Raw genomic sequence first — 16,851 nt, forward strand, 5'->3', positions numbered from 1 at the left:
AGTATTCAGTGTTCATGTTACACATACACGTTTGCACGCGTGTGTCTCCTGTCTGTACACCCTCACAGTGAACCTCGACCGAATGAGGGTGGCCCAGCTGTGACTCGGAACTGGCACAGGGTCAGTTCTGGCACTGTGGACAGAGCCCCTTGGTCGCCGTCATCGGATGAGGTCTGTTTTTTAAAGCAAGCGTTTTCATTCTGTACAGTGCTTCCTCAAACACGCACATGAGATTTTTTGAACAAGCATTTGTGTTCAATTTCCTGGGGAGAACCTTCCAAATTTATCAAATTTTCAAAAACATCCATGACCTCAATAAAGTCAGGAGATGCTGCTCGAGGCTGCTGTTCAAACTGTACTTGTCACATGTGGAGTCAACAATGAATACGTTCATATATAAATGAAAAAAATGTTTAGTGCTGTCTTGGACAAAACCCAGTTTCTGGAGCAAACCTTACTTGTGAAACATATCGTGACTGCCTTAAGCACCACCTGGTGGCAGCATATTTTACCCAGAGATTTGGTCTTTTGAGTGGAAAATAATTTGGAAAAAAAAAAAAAAAAGAAAGAAAAGCATCAACATTTAAAACTTCAAAGCATACAAAGCCCTCAAGAGATGTCGCATCGTTGATGACAGGCTTGACTGATGGGCCTGGCAGGAGAGGCTCCCCTATGGCCAAGGACGTGTTTGCTGGTGGCATGCTACCATGTCCTGGGCTGGGACAGGTGCTGGTTTGTGCACAAAGTTCCAGCAGACAAGGGCCGACCCCAGAACTTCCAGGACCTTCACAAAAGGGCCAGTCTCCATGCTCTGCCCCCAGCAGATTGTCAGCCACCTGCTGGCTCTGGGACTGGAGCTCAGACTGTGGGCTTTCCTGGTCCCAGGGGACCGACTGCAGTACCTCTCTCTGTCTGTCCCACAACCCCCTCCCTGTGTAGATGGATAACATGTTCTCTCTCTCGTTCTGTTTCTCTGGAGAGTTCAGGCTGATATGGACAGACACCCTGGGAAATCTGCACACAGCACGTTTGCTGTCGATGTCCTCCAGAAGTGTGGTTCATGGACAGGAAATACCGTCCTCACCTGCTTCCTGCTCCAGCACAGGTAGACGTTCGTCATCCAAGGTCTTGTGTCCATAGGGCTTGGAAGGAGGACAAGGGACCCCACCCAGAGATGCTCTGTAGGATGCAGCAGAACCTAGTGAGCACAGTGTCACTGTGGCTGAAAGGTTTCAGGAAGAAAGAGGGACACAGTGTTACCATTCCCTTAAAAGGCCAAGCAGGAGGAGCTCCGAGGAAAGGCCCCCGGGTGTCCTGAACAAGGGTGCCATGGTCAATGTCTGTTTTCCCCCCAGGGGAAGGGGCAGGTGTGGTGTCTAGTTTCACGAACAGCTGCCCTGCTGCCCTCTGATTGTGGATGAAAAGTAGAGTGCAGAGGTGTTGGCTTGGAACCCAGGAGATGAGCAGTGAGAGTGTCCCCAAGCAAGGACTTCAAGGCCTTCGGAAACAGCACAGCAAAGGCCAGCACCACTCCAAACGGAGTCCAGTATTTGGGCTGGCTCCCAGGTGAGAGCCCCTAGGGGCTGGAGGACTTCTTGCCCCAGGAAGACGAGACGGAAGGTGGCACACTGCTGGAAAAACCCTGTCTCACCGGCCAGCCATGGCCTCCAGGTCGGCGCTGCCAGGGCAGACAGCCTGGAACAAGGTGAGCCACTGCTGGGCACCCTGCAGGAACCTTGCGAGTGTGCAGGTGCCACTCGTGCCCGAGCGCAGGCTGAGCTGGGGCGGCAGGTCTCAGGGCTCCTCTGAGAAGAGGCTTCCCGAAGGTGTGTGGGAGGGAGGGCGGGGCCTCCATCTGGTCTCCATCCAAGGCAGGCTGTCCCTGCCTGGCCTTTTCCCGTCCTCCCTGTGGCTGACTCACTGGGACCCAGCTGGCCGAGGCTCTGCCGGACCTGTCCTCTGACGCCTCCCGGATAGGTAGTCAGCAGAGCCATCCCACACATGCTTGTCCTTGCTGAGTCTAACTTGTGGTTCTCCCTCGGGTGGCTCTGTCCCCAGGGACCATTGGCAACGTCTGGGAACACTCATTCTCATGCTTGGGCTGCTCCTGGCCTCTAGCCGGTGGTGATGTCAGCCCCCCGTGGTCCAGAGGGATCACACTCCTGGCGCCCACAGTTCTGAGGCTGAGCCAACCTGCTGAACAGAACACCTGTTCTTCTTTTTAAATATATTTTTTAGATGTAGATGGACACAATACCTTTATTTTCATTATTTTATTTTTTTAATCTAGTGCCAGGGATCGAACCCAGTGTCACGTGCAGCCTCACCAGAGCCGCAAGGCTGTACGTAGAGCTGTGATGTGCCTCCTTCAGTGTCCCGTGGAGCCGTGACGTGCCCCTCAGCGTCCCGTGGAGCCGTGACGTGCCCCTCAGCGTCCCGTGGAGCCGTGACGTGCCCCTCAGCGTCCCGTGGAGCCGTGACGTGCCCCTCAGCGTCCCGTGGAGCCGTGACGAGTTCGGGTCGTGTTTCGTCTCCTGCAGACACGGCTGTGAACCCTTTGGCATGTTGAGGGTGGAAGGTCCCAATGAGTGGACCAGGGCCCAGGGGTGGGTCTTAACTGTGGAATCTGAGTGTTTAGAGGAAGCCACCAACTGTCTTCTCCAGACTGCCTCTCACCAAACACGTCCCCTTCTCCCACCGCTGTCCACAGAAGCTGTCCTGGGGCTGGGGGCGCTCACATGAAACTGACACAGACTGCTGGGGACCCGGCAGAAGGCGGCGGCCCTGGACTCAGAGCCATACTGCAGGTCAGAGGGGAGGGGGGGCCCGGATCCTGGGAGGTCCCGTCCTCCTGGCGCCACACATAGGCCTGTGTGGGCCCTGAGTGAGGAAGACGGGGAGGCAGTGGCCCTTGCTCCTTTCTGCCCAGGGCACCCTGCGGCACAGCCTGGCCCACCAGCACCTTCCTTGCCTCTGCCCCCCGCCCAGGGCCCAGCAGCCCCCTCCACCAGGGCTCGGCTGCAGTCTGCCTGCGGCCAGCGGGCCTTCGCCTCCTTGGCCTCGAGGCTGTGCCTGCCCCTGATGCTGCAAAACTCACCTGGAGCTCACGTCCCTTTCCTCTCTCCTGGCCCATTTCAGTGTAGGACCAGTTTTGATGCTGGCCTGTCCTCTGTACACAGGGCAGTTAGGCCCTGTTCCCCTGCCCTGGGCATCTGGTTTTATGTCCGCAGTTGAGCCTTTATGTGGGAGGGGGTTGGGGCATGGGCACCGAGACACGCAGGCCCCTGGAGACCCGGTGCCCCTGAGCTACCCCCACGCGATGTCTTGGCCTCTCCTTCCCCAGGCAGACTCTAGGAGAGGACCTGCGTCCGTGGGTGGTCTCAGGAACACCTGGCTGGTGGGGTGAGAGGCAGGGGCGTAGTGGAGGGAGGGGGCACCGTGCGGGCCACTGAGCTCCATCTCTGCCTGGGGTCCAGAGCACCCTCAGATCCCACGGCTGCCAAGGGGCTGTGGTTGACCTCACTTCCTGATGGCCAAAGGCTGCCGGGGACACCGCTCTTTCTGCTTCCTTTGTGCCCTATGTGTCCCTGGAGGGAACCCTGGGGTGGGCGGGGTGCCAGGAGGGCCTGCAGGGTGAGTGTGCGGTGTTGGGTGCTGGCGGGGCTTTCCGTGTAGCCCTCAGAGGCTCACCTTGGTGGGATGTGGGTGAGGCCCCCAGCCTGCCTTCTGTCCTGTGGGTGGCGGGGGCCCCTTGAGACGCTCTTGGACACAGGTGGTGCCTTTCAGGTGGACTGCCGCAGCGGCTCCAGGCCCTCTCCTTGACTCCCCCTGCAGCCGACCCTGCGGCCCTGCTGTGATGCACACCTGGCTCCCAGCAGATGACACCACGTCCAGCCTCTGGCCCAGGGGTGTGCTGGTGGAGCAGCTGTGACTGTCCTGCTGGCCAGGGCCTTCTAGTTTTCTTTTCAGACTTGACAGTGGACTCCAGAGCTGCGAATGGTGCTCAAGGCACCCGCAGTGTCTAGCCCCATGGGACTTTGTTTCCAATCTAAACCTGCAGTGGGGGCGTGGGGGATGGGAGGGGAGTGGGAATCGATAGCAAACGCCGTAACTCCTCAGCTAATCTTCCAGAGGGACAGAAGGAACTGCCAAGAGCAAACCAGAAGAGAATCACACAGCGATATATTTCCAGGAAAAGTTATTAAAATATTGACATTTCATCTGCACAGGCTTATCCCTCAGACATCCTCCAGACGGCCCTCAGACAGGGCTAATTTAATTATGTTCCACCTGCGCCTGCTCGACATCATCGGATCCTTCCAGAAAGGGCGGCACTTATGTACTTTCAGTTTTGGAGGCTTTCCTAGAACTTACCTCAATTTCCAGTGGGCTTTAAGGGATTCTCATTCCTAAAACAGATGAGGGTGAACTTCTCAGGTGATGATGCCGCCCGCAGTGGCAGCCATGCAGGTACCTCCTCTGTGGATGGACTCTGCTGGAAAATGAAAACAGCCTGGAACCAGACGTGAGCCCACGGCCACTCTGGACGCACTGTGAAGAGCTGTGTGGAGCTCCCTGTTCAAACACTGTCTTTGACGTGATAATGGGAGCAGCTGTCTTCCTGGGAGGGCCTGGTGAGAAACCCAAGCCTCCGACATAGAGCCCAGTCGAGCAGTTTGCAGAATCAGGTGAAGGAGAAGCTGGAGAAGGAGCTGGAGTGAGCGTCTGCTGACCTGGAAGATGGCGCTCAGCACATGTGCCCTGTGTGCCCTGTGTGCCCGTGTGTGCATGTGTGTGCAGGAGTACGTGAGAGGACGCACCTGGTGGCTAAACAGAGCCTTCCTCTTCAAGGCACTCACGTGAGCTGCAATCTGGGAGGAGGCGGAGCTGTTCTTTCAGGTTTCTGTTGAGTGCAGCGTTGCCCACTGTCCTGGCTGGACGATTCTCTGGGGAGGGGCCACCCTGTGCTCACCACGAGGAGCAGCAGTACCTCTCCCCAGCAGTGGTGAGAGGAAAACTTTCCTCCAGATGGCGGGTGCACTCCAGGAGCAGGAGCCCGCAGGCGGGGACCGCTGACTCGGAGCACACACCCCGAGTCTGGTCACTCCCTTCGCAACTCATAGTCCACCTGGAGAACTGCCTCGCACCTGGGCTATTTCCAGACTGGCTGCCGTGTGGCCTTCAGGCACACAGAAGCCCCCACCTGGGCAGCACAGGGCAGGCCCCATGGTGCTTCTCCTGGGCGTCACCAGGTGGAGGTCTCCGAGAGGTGGAGCCCGTGTGCCCCAGCTGCACCTGTCCCAAGACCCTTGCTGTGTTTTCTTGTGTCCCTCTGGCCATGTGGGTTTCCATTTCCAGCATGTGGGCTAAGCACTGAAGGGACAGGGCCACCCAGCCGGCTACCACTTCACCAGAAGGCGCAAAGAGGAGCCTCGGTCCCAGCCCAGGGGGCCCGCTGCCAGGCTGCACGAGGGCCACTCCAGGAGCAAGCCCATCCCCATGGCTGACCCAGGGTCCTTCCCATGTCTCCAGAGGGTGGTGGGTGGCTGTGCTGACTGTTGGATCATGATCCCAGCTGGACAGCATGCCTGCCCAGTGTCCCTGGTGCTCACCACCCCTCCTCTCGTTCCGGGCTCGCTCCCTGGCACCCAGCGGGCAGTGCGCCCTTCAGGGCCCTGCGCCGTGGCAGGTAGGGTCCACCGCTCTCCTGAGGAGCTCACGGACGGAGGAAAAGCAGACACTGTCACGGGTCATTCCCCCCACTCTCCCCTTCCTTAGGTTGCATGAAGCAGAATTGCCAAGCACAGGCAGCACCTGGATCCCCTCAGGAGGCCTGGTGAGCACTGCCCGATTCTGGGGAGCAGGGGGCACAACTTCCTCTGGCGGACATCTCGGGCTTCAGGCAGCTGGAAGCTTGGGAGGGACCCTGCGCAGTGGTGCCTCAGGTCAGACTGTGGGCCGGGAGCTGGGGCCCCTCAGGATCCCTGGGCTCGTGCATGGGGGTCGACAGCGCTGCCTGGCCTTGTGTGTTGACCCCAAGCCCCTCCTGATTCCACGGTCTCCAGCTCCTGGGCTGGGCCTCTCCTGCAGCCTCAGGACACAGCCCTCCACACCAGCCCTGTACAGTCCAGGCACAGCCCACGGGTACCTCTGCTGATGGACACCTCTGCCCATGGCCGCAGTGCCTCTCCCTGTCCTGCCTCCATGCTCCTGTGGGCCCTGGGGCCAGCTTCTCTGCCACCACCTGCCCCAGCCTCCACGTCACCCTGAAGGCCCACCGCTCTTCCCTCTGCCAGGAGCTCTGCAGGTGAAAGGACTGGCCCCGGGTGCACAGGCCCGGCAGCCTTGGCCCTGCAAGTCCTTTGGGCCATGCTGTCCCCGTCTGCTCCCAACCTGCTGCTCTGATGTTCCCTGCCCTCCAGAAACAAATGTCTCCTCTCCGCCTGCCTCGTCAGCTGTGTGTCCTCAGCCCCACTCTGTCATCAAGCCACGGCAGTTTCCTTCCCCAAAGCCCCAAAGACCGTCTGGACCCTCAGAGCCGCGGGCTCCACCTTTCCCAGGGTGCAGCCTCCTGGTCTGCCCTCGGTGAGTTTCTGGAGGGAGGGGGTCCTGGTCACGTCTGCATCCTGTGTCCAGCAGAGCTGAGGTGCAGCTAGTTTGTCCCCCCCAATGTCCACCGAGGAAGGACAGAGAAAAGAGCTCCGCGTGGCCGCACACCAACAGAGAGACCTGCTGCGGCACTGGGAGCCTGGCCTGGTGAGGGAGCAGAACTACCCAGCGCTGGTCGGTGCCACCTGACAGGGGAGCCAGGGGATGTGACAAAACGGAGTCCTGCAGGTGCTGGGGCCACTACCACAGCACGGCTCCAGGGCTCTAAGTACCGAGTGTCCCCAGACCCCAGCTTTAGGCTACCAGGCCACCAAGACTCACTGGCCTCTGTCCCCTCCACCGCCAGGGTGTGTCCCTCGAGATGCCATGGGCGTGATGTTAGCATTTTCAGGTGACAACGATCATGTCACTTTGAGTGGAATGGCAATTTGGGCTTTAGAGTCAGAGGTCATTTCATTTCGGCCGGGCGGGCATCGATCCCAGCTGATTGAGTGAGAGGGCGGCAGCCCGAGGCCTGGTCAGATCTGGTGGGTTTTGGAGAGGAGCCCAGGACATTATCGTCAACTCCAGGAGATGCACCTCATAAAAATCCAGCGAGTCTCTCCACTGCTCCAAGTCGAAGTCAGTTCCCCGTGACACTCAGCAGCCGCGGTTTCCTTGATACAGGAGAACCTTTCCCTGTCTCTGGGCGTCAAGACGAGCCACCCCAGGTTCTGGACCACGCCCCAGCGTCTCTCTGGGCCCTGTGCTCTGCTGGGGAGAGCCAGCGCCGCTCCTGGGCGCTCCTGGGAGGGGGCAGACCGGCTGGGTGCTGCCCTCCAGCCTCCGTGTGTGTGGAGCAGGGCTGAGGAGGGCTGCCAGCACACCGTCCCTCAGGCCTCTGGGACTCCACGTGTCATGCACCAGTGAACCCCTGGGAGCGCGTGAGGAACGGGTCTGCAGAGGGGCCACCTTCACAGTGGGGCCCCACCACAGCAGGCTTCCTAGAGACCACCCCCGAGGGCCTGACCGGTGCCAGTGAGGGCGGGGGACAGGGGCTGGTCCACTCACTGCCACCTGCACAGCTTGTCACCTACACAAGTGGACTCCTGCCAATGCAGTCCCAGCTGGGCTCTGTTGGCAGGGGCTCCTCTGGTCCACCTGGGGCATGTCCTTCTGCTGGCTCCTCCAGAGACGGTGTGTGGGACGAGCCCCTAGAGCCAGATGACTGTGGGGACAACACGATCACTCCATGATGGCATCTTACACTGAACTGACTTAAAGAATTAAATCGGCCAGGTCCCGGGGTGAGGGTGAGTCTTCTCTAGTAGCCATCATCGATGGTTGGCCAGCAGGGCCACGGCTGGGCCAGGAAGGAAGGGCCGCACACAGGCATGCGATGCCACATTCTTGAAGAAGAGCCAAAGAGTGGTTCCGGAAGGACAGTCCTGTGGGGGTCCTGCTTGGAGGCCTTTCTATGGTTTCCTGCATTTACTAAAATGTCAAGGTCACAGGGTGCCAGGGTGGAGCCAGGCAGGTCTGGGGCCCTGGCTGTGGAGGAAGGAGAAGTGCTCTGTGGGCGTCCCCCTGGCTGCAGGTCCCTGGGAACACTTCCAGACACACCCAGCACCCTAAGACTTCTGAGGGAGGGAGGCAGAGGGTAGGGAGAGGCGGCAGCAGGAGGGCCACCCGGGTCACAGCCCGGCCTGGCTCTGCTGTAAGAAGCGCTGAGCCATGGCCCCACCTGGGACTAGGGGGAGCTAGAGTCAAACAGGTGGATCGGCATGACTGGCGCGTAGGCGGCCGTCTCATCCTGTTGGGGTTTGGACTTTTTTTTTTTTTTTTTTAATTTTTGCATTTCACTGCGTGTACATTTTTTTTTTTAAAGAGAGAGTGAGAGAGGAGAGAGAGAGAGAAGTTTTAATATTTATTTTTTAGTTCTTGGCGGACACAACAGCTTTGTTGGTATGTGGTGCTGAGGATCGAACCCGGGCCACACGCATGCCAGGCGAGCGCGCCACCGCTTGAGCCACATCCCCAGCCCCGGGGTTTGGACTTTTAAAAAGACAATACATTATGGATGAATAGATCTGATGGGACCTGATAAGGCAAAACAGGGAGTTTATTATGACAAGATCAATAGTGTGTGGTTCTATGTGAACGATGACTGCGCTGGGGAGGGCGCGGGCCTGCAGGCTGCGATGGCTCTGCGGCGTCATGGGATGTGCAGCACTTGAGTCCCTGGCTGCAGGAGCAGAACAAGGAAGTGACTTGCAGGTCTAAGACGGCTGCGAGCTCAGCACATCTGGAGCCTGTCGGGTTGGCAAGGTCTGGAAGAGAGCCTGTTAGCACGTGGACCACCATGTTCTGACGGTCTGCGCTGCAAATGGCACAGGAAGCAAGGAGAGTGCGGCTTCCCCAGAGCTCACAGCGCTGGCTTATGGGCTCTAAGTTCCGACCTGAGTTGGTCCTCCCTGAGCGTAGGGAATGGATAGCTTGGTGTAACAGATAAAGATACTGAGGTTCAGGGAGGCTAAGTAACTTGTCCAGGTCACACAGCTGGCCAGAGGCAGAGATGGGAGTGCTTTCTCACATTGCTGACCTGAGGGCCCCGCATGACCCTTGCTGCCACGGAGAAGGGCCAAGCACACCTGAAGCTGTTACTGGAGGTGGAAGGGGTGGCTGCGATGTCGATGTCACTGTGTGCTTAGTTTTATCATGAACTAGTGTCGGGAGCTGCCCTGGATGCAGAGGCCTTTAGGTCCTGAGGCACAGGGTTCTGGACAATGCTTGCCTTCAGTCGGGCCTGGTAGTGCCAGGTCGTGGTAACTTGGGCGTCACCCCAGCTCGGATACCGAGGCGTGGCTCCAGGAAGAGGTGTCACCCGCGGGGGCTGAGCCACACTCACCTGTTCCTTTGTAACCCCACCCCTTTCCCCTTTTGGGGATGGAATGTTCATGGAACCTCCCTTGGGTGTCCCCTATATGATAATAAGGAATTCCGTGGCTCTCTTTCCACTGACCTTGAGATCAGAGAGCTGCCTCTGATTTGAAAGGTACTTCCGTGTGGTTGCGTGTCTTCCTGGTGGTTTTCTGAGGTTGCTGGAGTAGTCAGATGTTGAGAACCAGCATTAGGTTGCCAGCTAGGAGAGATGGCGAAAAACTAGGTTGGAACCACAACGGGATCTGAAGGTTCTAGAAGTGACTTTCATGGCATCCTGCCACGGGGTGTGAGTGGGTCGAGGATGAGGCTGTGTCATGGGCCTGGGTACCCGGCCTGGCACGGCCCTGGAGTGGGCGTTCAGGAGGTGTTACATACAGGTGTGGTCCAGCACCAAGGGAGCACGGCACCCTGAGAAGCTCTTCCTCGTCACCAGCACAAGTCCTGACGGAGCCAGGCCCCGCGTGGTGAGGTGGTGGACCTTTGAGGGTGGGGCCTCGTGGGGGGGCTGAGGTCCCTGGTAGGTAGTGGCCCCAGCCCCTCCCTCTCTCACACCTCCCAGTCTCAGGAGCAGCTTGGCTTCTCCATGAGCCACTGCCATGACCTGCGGCCTCCCCCTGGCCCACGGCACCAGGGCCACGCCTCGCAGACCAAAACGTCCCACGGAATCCTTTGTCTCAGTGGATCGTCTTCCGTGTTTGCTGTCGTGGGGAGGCTGACTCAGGGTCACGGTTCTTCCCAACCTCAGAGGCAGCCCCCAGGTGTGGTCCTGGTGACGTGGAGCTTCAAATCTGCCCCGTTCCTGCTCTTCCTACAGCCAGGTCTCTCCTTGCTGAAGGACACCTTCCGAGTCCCCCTGGAGAGGTCTGTGCTGAACACTGCCTCGGTGCTTCCTGTGCTGCTGCAGCCAGGCCCAGGGACGTCCCTCGGGGTGGCGTCTGTCCTGGCTCCCTCGCCAGCCCCGCATCCTCTTCCCAACAGGCAGCACCTGCAGCGCAGTCTGGACCGGCCAGGCCAGAAGGTCCTGGGTGGGTGTGGGTCCCCGCGTCCTTCACCCAGGGCCGCTGCTCTGGTCTGAGGTGTGCGATGGATCTGGATTTGCCGTCGGCCTCTCTGGCTCTTTCTGCTGGGCCTGCTGGAAGGAAGGCCCTGGCTCTGCCTGGATGAGCCATCTGCCTGTGAGGCCGTGTGGCCAGCTTCCTCTCCCACCTGTGGTGTCCTCCTGAGGCTGGGAGGACGTCCCCAGCTCTTGCCAGGAGCTCTCTGTGCCAACTGGGGGCTATAAAATACTGACTTGACATCCGAGCAGCCATCTGATAGGATTTGCTTTCCTGTACTTCCTCTTACCGAACTTCCCCCACCCCTTAGTGACCTGCCCCATGCTACCATAACCCTAAGCCAATCCACGATGACAGGACCCTGGACTCTGGAAAGCCCCATGGTGCCATCGACCTAAGCCAATCCCATGCTATTCCCACGGGCCTAGCTCTGATGCAGGCACCCCCCGCCAATCCCACAGCACCCGGCTCCCACTCCAAACTACTACCCCACCAAAGCTGGACCCCCGAATGCCACAGTCTGGCTGGGCAAAATAACTGGGAGGTGACAAGCAACTTGAAGGTGGAAGCGGAGCTGCTTTATTGCGGAACAACAGCGGTGTAGACACCTAACTGATGACACCCAGCTTGACTCAGTCAGCATCATCCAGATACAGCAGTCGGCCAATAAGGATCCCCACCAACTCAATGGCTCCGTGGCGCTGCCTCACAAACCTCTCCTCCTGGCAAACTGCCAGACGCCATCTGGACTGGATTTGCGGTCCCCAACACCCAAACATCTCGGGGCCTCTCTCCTGTCTAGGGAGATGGCCTTTATGTCAGCTCAGACAAACCCCCGTGTGACTCTCGGCCTGGTCTCCGTCCCTCACCTCTCCCTCGCCCTCTCTTGCCTTCTCACTCTCCTTTCAGGGGCGGGTGGGAGATGGGGGAGGGGGAAGGGGTCTCCGGTGACCGTCCCGCAGGGCTCTGCCTTGGTCTTCCTGCTCAGGGCAGGGCTGGCCCCCTGTGGTTTGCGCCATGCACGCACCTTCCACAGGAAGAAGTTAGATGGTGCCACCAGAGCTCCTGGCCACATCACACCCTCTGGAGAAAGCGCTGCGCGGTGGCGGGGTGCTGCAGTGAGAACCCCCCCGCTAAAGGGTCTTGTGTGTCTCCGTCACCTGGGTCACGCTCTGAGCGCTGGTCTGCTGCATGGCCTTTTTCAAGAAATCCTGCTGTCTCATCGTTTATGATGTGCGCCCTCCTGCCGCCCCGGGGCCGGTCCTCTTCTCCTTTCCTGCTCCTAGGGCCTGTGTCTGGAGGTGCCAGTCACCACCTACCACATGGTTAAAGGGCTGTCCAGAAGGCAATGCTACACGCATGACGTTGGGCCCCCAGTCACTGCGGTCCAGGGTGAACCAAGGTGACCTTCCTGTGCTTCAACCTGATCTCCTCTCTTGACCAGCGCGCCCTTGGCCGCGTCCTCCCTGCCCACCCCACAGCCATGCCTGCTTTCCATGCTCTCAGGCCTGTCTCTGCCCCGACTGACCACTCTCTCGGGGCACCAGCCTCTTCTGTCTGAGGCCTGCCTTCTGCCTAAGCTGCACCCTTTAGGATTTCCATGCCTAATCCTTGGGGTGTTCCAAGTTGCAAAAATGCCACAGATTCTTCCCCGTCCAAGTCAGTTTCTCCACCCTGTGGAGCTGCTTGGAAGTGTGACAGGAGCGGAGGCTTGTCAGGCAGGTGCTCGGCGTGGCTTGCTCCCCGGCTGTGTACTGCACCCAGAGACCACACTGAGAATGAGCCCTAGCAGGACCCCTCTTGGGGATGAAGTGTTCCAAAGAGGAGAGTTGAGTCCCCAACCATCAGTGTGCCCACCAGCAGGCAGGGAGGGAGGCCGTCCTGGGTCCCCAGCAGCTGACTGCAGGCCAGCTGGCTGCAGATGCAGGAAGGTCTCACCCAGGCACTGCCTGCAGAGTCAGGAGGGGTCACTCCCTGAGCTTCCAGGGGGAATGTTTTGCAACAAAAGCTAATACACATGGCACAGACTTAGTTTCATCTGCCTAAAATAGCTTTGTTTATCTTCATCCTAGAGAGTTCTAGAATTGGCATAAAACTCCAGGCTGAAAGTCCTGAACACTTTGAAGATGCTGCTCAATCACGGTCCCCTCCGTTTGCTGCTGGTGGCCCGTGTTTAGCTGGGTCTCCTCCTGTGAGCCGTCCCTGGTCTCCCCCAGCCCCAGGCCATTTCTGGATGCTTTCAAGTTTTTTTCATTGTCTTTGATTTTTCTCAGTTTCACGATGTCGCACTCGGGGTGAACTTTGTACCCTGACTGGGATTTGGGGACATTTGAGGATCTGGTGACTGCCGTTTCCCCATAATTTGGAAAATTATCAGCTCTTATCTCTCATTGTCTCTTTCCCATGTTTCTCTTGTTCCCTTTTGAAGTCCAAATCTCTGCACAGTGGCCCATGGCAGTCTCTCTGTAGCCCACCCTGGCTCCATGCTTGTGCCCTACGCTGTGCCTCTCGGGACTGTGTTCAGATAACTCTGACCCACACTACACGTCCCTCTCCTACTGTCCATTCTGCTTCTGCTTCATTCCCATTTAGGGGAAGTTTCGTAATTTTTCAAGTCATCTTGTTCCCTGCTAATACATTTAAGCTTCCTTTTGAAGCTTCCCTTGAATTTTTAAAACATATTAAAATTTTAGTGCACACGTCTGATGTTCCAGTGTCTGAAGTCTCACGAGTCCATTCCGCTTCCCTAATCACTGGTGCTATCTCTACTCCAGTGCCGCTGTCTGAGGGTCTCCTCTTCCTAGGAGGAAGCTGGGCTGGAGCTGCGTCCCCCCAGGGAGGACCTGCCCCTCCCTCCTCTCCTGCTCCTCGTTCTTCTCTCGACACCTGAGCCACTCCGGTTTCCCTGAGGTCTTGGGGTCACGCAGCCCGGGTGGGGACCTGCTGTGTGGCCTGATGAGGAGGCAGGGTGCAGGATGACAGGCAGCCTCTCTCTGCCCTCTCTGGGTGCCAGGCTCACCCTCATTCTTCCCCACACCCTCTGCCCAGCCCAGGGAGGGTCCCAGGTGTTCCTGTGGGCAAGGGCTGAGTACAGTCCTCCTTCCCGCGATCTCTTCTGTGATTTTAATGTTTTATGCTTTTTTTTCTGCAGTGGCACATGTAGTTTGCAGCAGAGGAGCTGATGGGAGCCTGGAATCGGGTTCAACCTGGCCACAAGTTCAAGGTTAGACTCTGGAGCCTGCACTCCAGTAGTGACTATTTTGTGGGCAAAAAATCTTCCAATTCTTATTGACGTGTTTCCCCACAGGGCTCCATGCTCCGAGGGCTTCATCCTCGAGGCTCCCGTTCAGCTGATGAGGACGTGGGTTTGGCCGTCTGTGTGGATCTCTCATGTGACAGCTGTTATCTCCAGCAAAGGGCCGCTCTGTGCCTCGTTCCCGGTCTGCAAACATCTCTGGAGCGTCCTAGGTGCTGGACTCTGGCGTGTAGGTGGAGAACCAAGCCTAGGTGACCCCTCCCCTTGGACCTGGTGTGGATTGGGTCATGTGACAGAGGGGAATGGAGGCTGCCCATCAGCTGACCGCCACGTGGGGAGACAGCGTGGGTCGTCCAGGCTGTCCATAGAGTCACGGGTTCCTCCACGTGGAAGAAGGAGGTCAAGAGGGCTCAGAGCCGAGCAGAGGTCTGGCAGACGCTGCATGCCTGGCTCTGAAGACTGAGTGCGGGACCCAGGCCTGGGGATGTGGTGGCCCCTGGGGTGGGAAGAGGCAGGAGATAGGTCCTGACTCAGGAGATAGTCCCCAGGCTCCGCCCTCCAGAAGAAGCTTGGTTCTGGCAGCACTTGGCTCTAGCCCTGGAGATTTCTTCCAGACCTCCGACCCAGAGCTGAGTGTGGGGACCTGTGCTGTTTCAGGCCACCGCATTGGTGGGGTTTGCTGCAGCAGCCACCGGAGGCCACCAGCTGTAGGTGGGCAGCATGATCTGATGCCAGGCCACAGAAGAGAGGGCACCTGTTTTGTCTCTGCCTCCAGGCTGGCCAGCGGGGCCCCGGGTGCCTCTTCCCTCAGTCACTTGAAGGCTCAGGTGCTGGGGACTGAAGCTCAGCTCTGAGCAGCACGTGGACCAGGGGTCCCTCCAAGAGCCTCGGGCCTCCTGGCCCCCCCAGCAGCCCTGGGAGACTCTGTGAGCTGCAGTGTGTTCGCATGCCCCTGCTCACGGACGGGCGTGGGATGGCGCTGGGGCTTCAGAGCCTCCGCGTCGATGGCATTCGATGGCATTCGATGGCATCTCCATGGCAGCACTGGGTTCAGAGCTGCTCTCTTGGGCTTCAGTGTTCTTCTGTTGAGGACAGGAGCTGCCTGTCCCTGTCCAGGAGAGGGACACTGGTTTAAAGAGGCTTGTGCAGTCCTCCCGGGGCAGGCAGCTGCCTAGGGATGCGGACCAGGTGCCCTGTGAAGCGGAGGGCCAGTGCTGCCCTCAGGGCACCTGCGTCCAGCTGCCTCTCTCCTAGAGGGGAGCCCCTCCCATGCCAAGGTGAGCCCAACCCCAGCTCCTGGGGTGGGCTTGGCAGCTCACCTCTTGGCTTCCTGCTTGGCTCAGCCAGCAACCTCTCATCCCCAAAGTCTGCCACGCACACCCATCTGCTAGCTCCTCCCCCTGGGAAAGGCAGCAGATGATCACCCGTGTGGCATTAAATTTAAAAGTACCTCTGCATAGAGTTCCAATGTCTGTGAGGGGCTCAACCCAGCCAGGGTGCTGGCCCTCGAGAGCTCTGATGTCACCTCTGACTCACTACCCAAACTGACTGGCCTGAGTCCCAGCTCCTGGCAAGGTGGGAAGTTGCTTCTCACGTGAGCTGAGTGGCCTTGGAGGCTCTGCAGCCCCTGGATGTGGCTTGTGCTCCAGGAGCCCAGCACCCCGACTCCACGAGCAGCCCTGGAGCCTGACACCCACAGTGTCAGTGACAGTGACCACTGTCAGCGGTCACTGAACTGATCTCTGGAAGTGAAATTCACAGGCCAGGGGCTGGTCAGAACTCCTGGGGGCAGACAGTAGGGTTATCCCTGGCCACCGGGGTGCTTGGAAATGAATATTTGCACCCTCAGCCAAGCTCTGGTGAAGTCTAACTTCATTGCGCTACTCGCTCCTGATGTGGGGGGACGATGGCCTCCTCCTACCTCTAGCCGGGGGACCTTCAGGTGTGTACCAAAGTCCCTGACTGGCCGACCAGCTTTGGCTGGCTTAGGTCGAATGAAGACAGACTGCATGGAGTGATCGCTGAATCTAAAACTGTACCACAAGTTCTCTGGGAGTCGGAAAGGTACTCAGCTCATAAAAGCACATTTCTAGTTACCACATGTGCTGTGTTTTCTAATTTAGAAAGCGCCTCATCTCCTTGGTGTTGGTGGAAAACAAATGAGCATGCATGCTGGGGCCTGAGGCTCTCACGGTTCCAGAACAGCTCTGCAGCTGGGGAAATGCGCCCCACAATCCCAGCACAAGGAAAGCTGAGGGGAAGGCGGGACTCAGGTTTTTTGAACTTTAAACTTTGCATCTGCAACTACAAGGGAGATGACTGCAAGCTGTGCTGACCTGTGGTTGGGGAGACGAGGGTGTGGCCCTGCGGGGGCTCCTCCTGGCCCTGCCTGGTCCACTCTGGAGGTATTTGGGTGTAAGTATTCTGACTGCTCCCTGAGGTCACGGGTGTCCACAGATAACTTTTTTAAAAGCCAAAAATCATATATTTCCATAAGATTATAAAATAAACATACTTCGTGGTTTTTATTTACCCCATTAGTTAATGAGGATATGAAAACCAGTTCCTGCGAGAACCGGAGGCCAGCTGCCACAGGAGGGCAGGGGGGAGGGCAGCCGCCAGCAGGAGGGCAGGAAGGAGGGCAGCCACCAGCAGGAGGGCAGGAGGGAGGGCAGCCGCCAGCAGGAGGTCAGGGGGGAGGGCAGCTGCCACAGGAGGGCAGGAAGGAGGCCAGCTGCCACAGGAGGGCAGGGGGGAGGGCAGCTGCCAGCAGGAGGGCAGGAAGGAGGGCAGCCGCCACAGGAGGGCGGGGGGAGGGCAGCCGCCAGCAGGAGGGCAGGGGGGAGGGCAGCTGCCACAGGAGGGCAGGGGGGAGGGCAGCCGCCACAGGAGGGCGGGGGGAGGGCAGCCGCCAGCAGGAGGGCAGGAAGGAGGGCAGGAGGGAGGGCAGCCGCCAGCAGGAGGTCAGGGGGGAGGGCAGCTGCCACAGGAGGGCAGGGGGGAACTCCC

The 16,851-nt window shown here is 58.7% G+C and overlaps 2 long non-coding RNA genes across 2 annotated transcripts; both read left to right on the plus strand.

Annotated features, from left to right (window-relative positions):
• Positions 1 to 367: 367 nt before the first annotated feature.
• Positions 368 to 3,231, plus strand: LOC144366157 (uncharacterized). Its single transcript, XR_013425051.1, has 3 exons — positions 368 to 1,105; positions 1,356 to 1,705; positions 2,291 to 3,231. It is a non-coding gene; the product is annotated as an uncharacterized LOC144366157 (long non-coding RNA).
• An 867-nt stretch (positions 3,232 to 4,098) lies between these two features.
• LOC120885662 (uncharacterized) lies at positions 4,099 to 15,938 on the plus strand. Its single transcript, XR_013426948.1, has 5 exons — positions 4,099 to 5,945; positions 6,066 to 6,307; positions 6,423 to 6,585; positions 13,738 to 13,809; positions 13,894 to 15,938. It is a non-coding gene; the product is annotated as an uncharacterized LOC120885662 (long non-coding RNA).
• Positions 15,939 to 16,851: the final 913 nt, after the last annotated feature.

This window comes from Ictidomys tridecemlineatus, chromosome 1 (assembly GCF_052094955.1).
Source record: "Ictidomys tridecemlineatus isolate mIctTri1 chromosome 1, mIctTri1.hap1, whole genome shotgun sequence".
Classification (NCBI taxonomy): Eukaryota; Metazoa; Chordata; class Mammalia; order Rodentia; family Sciuridae; genus Ictidomys; species Ictidomys tridecemlineatus.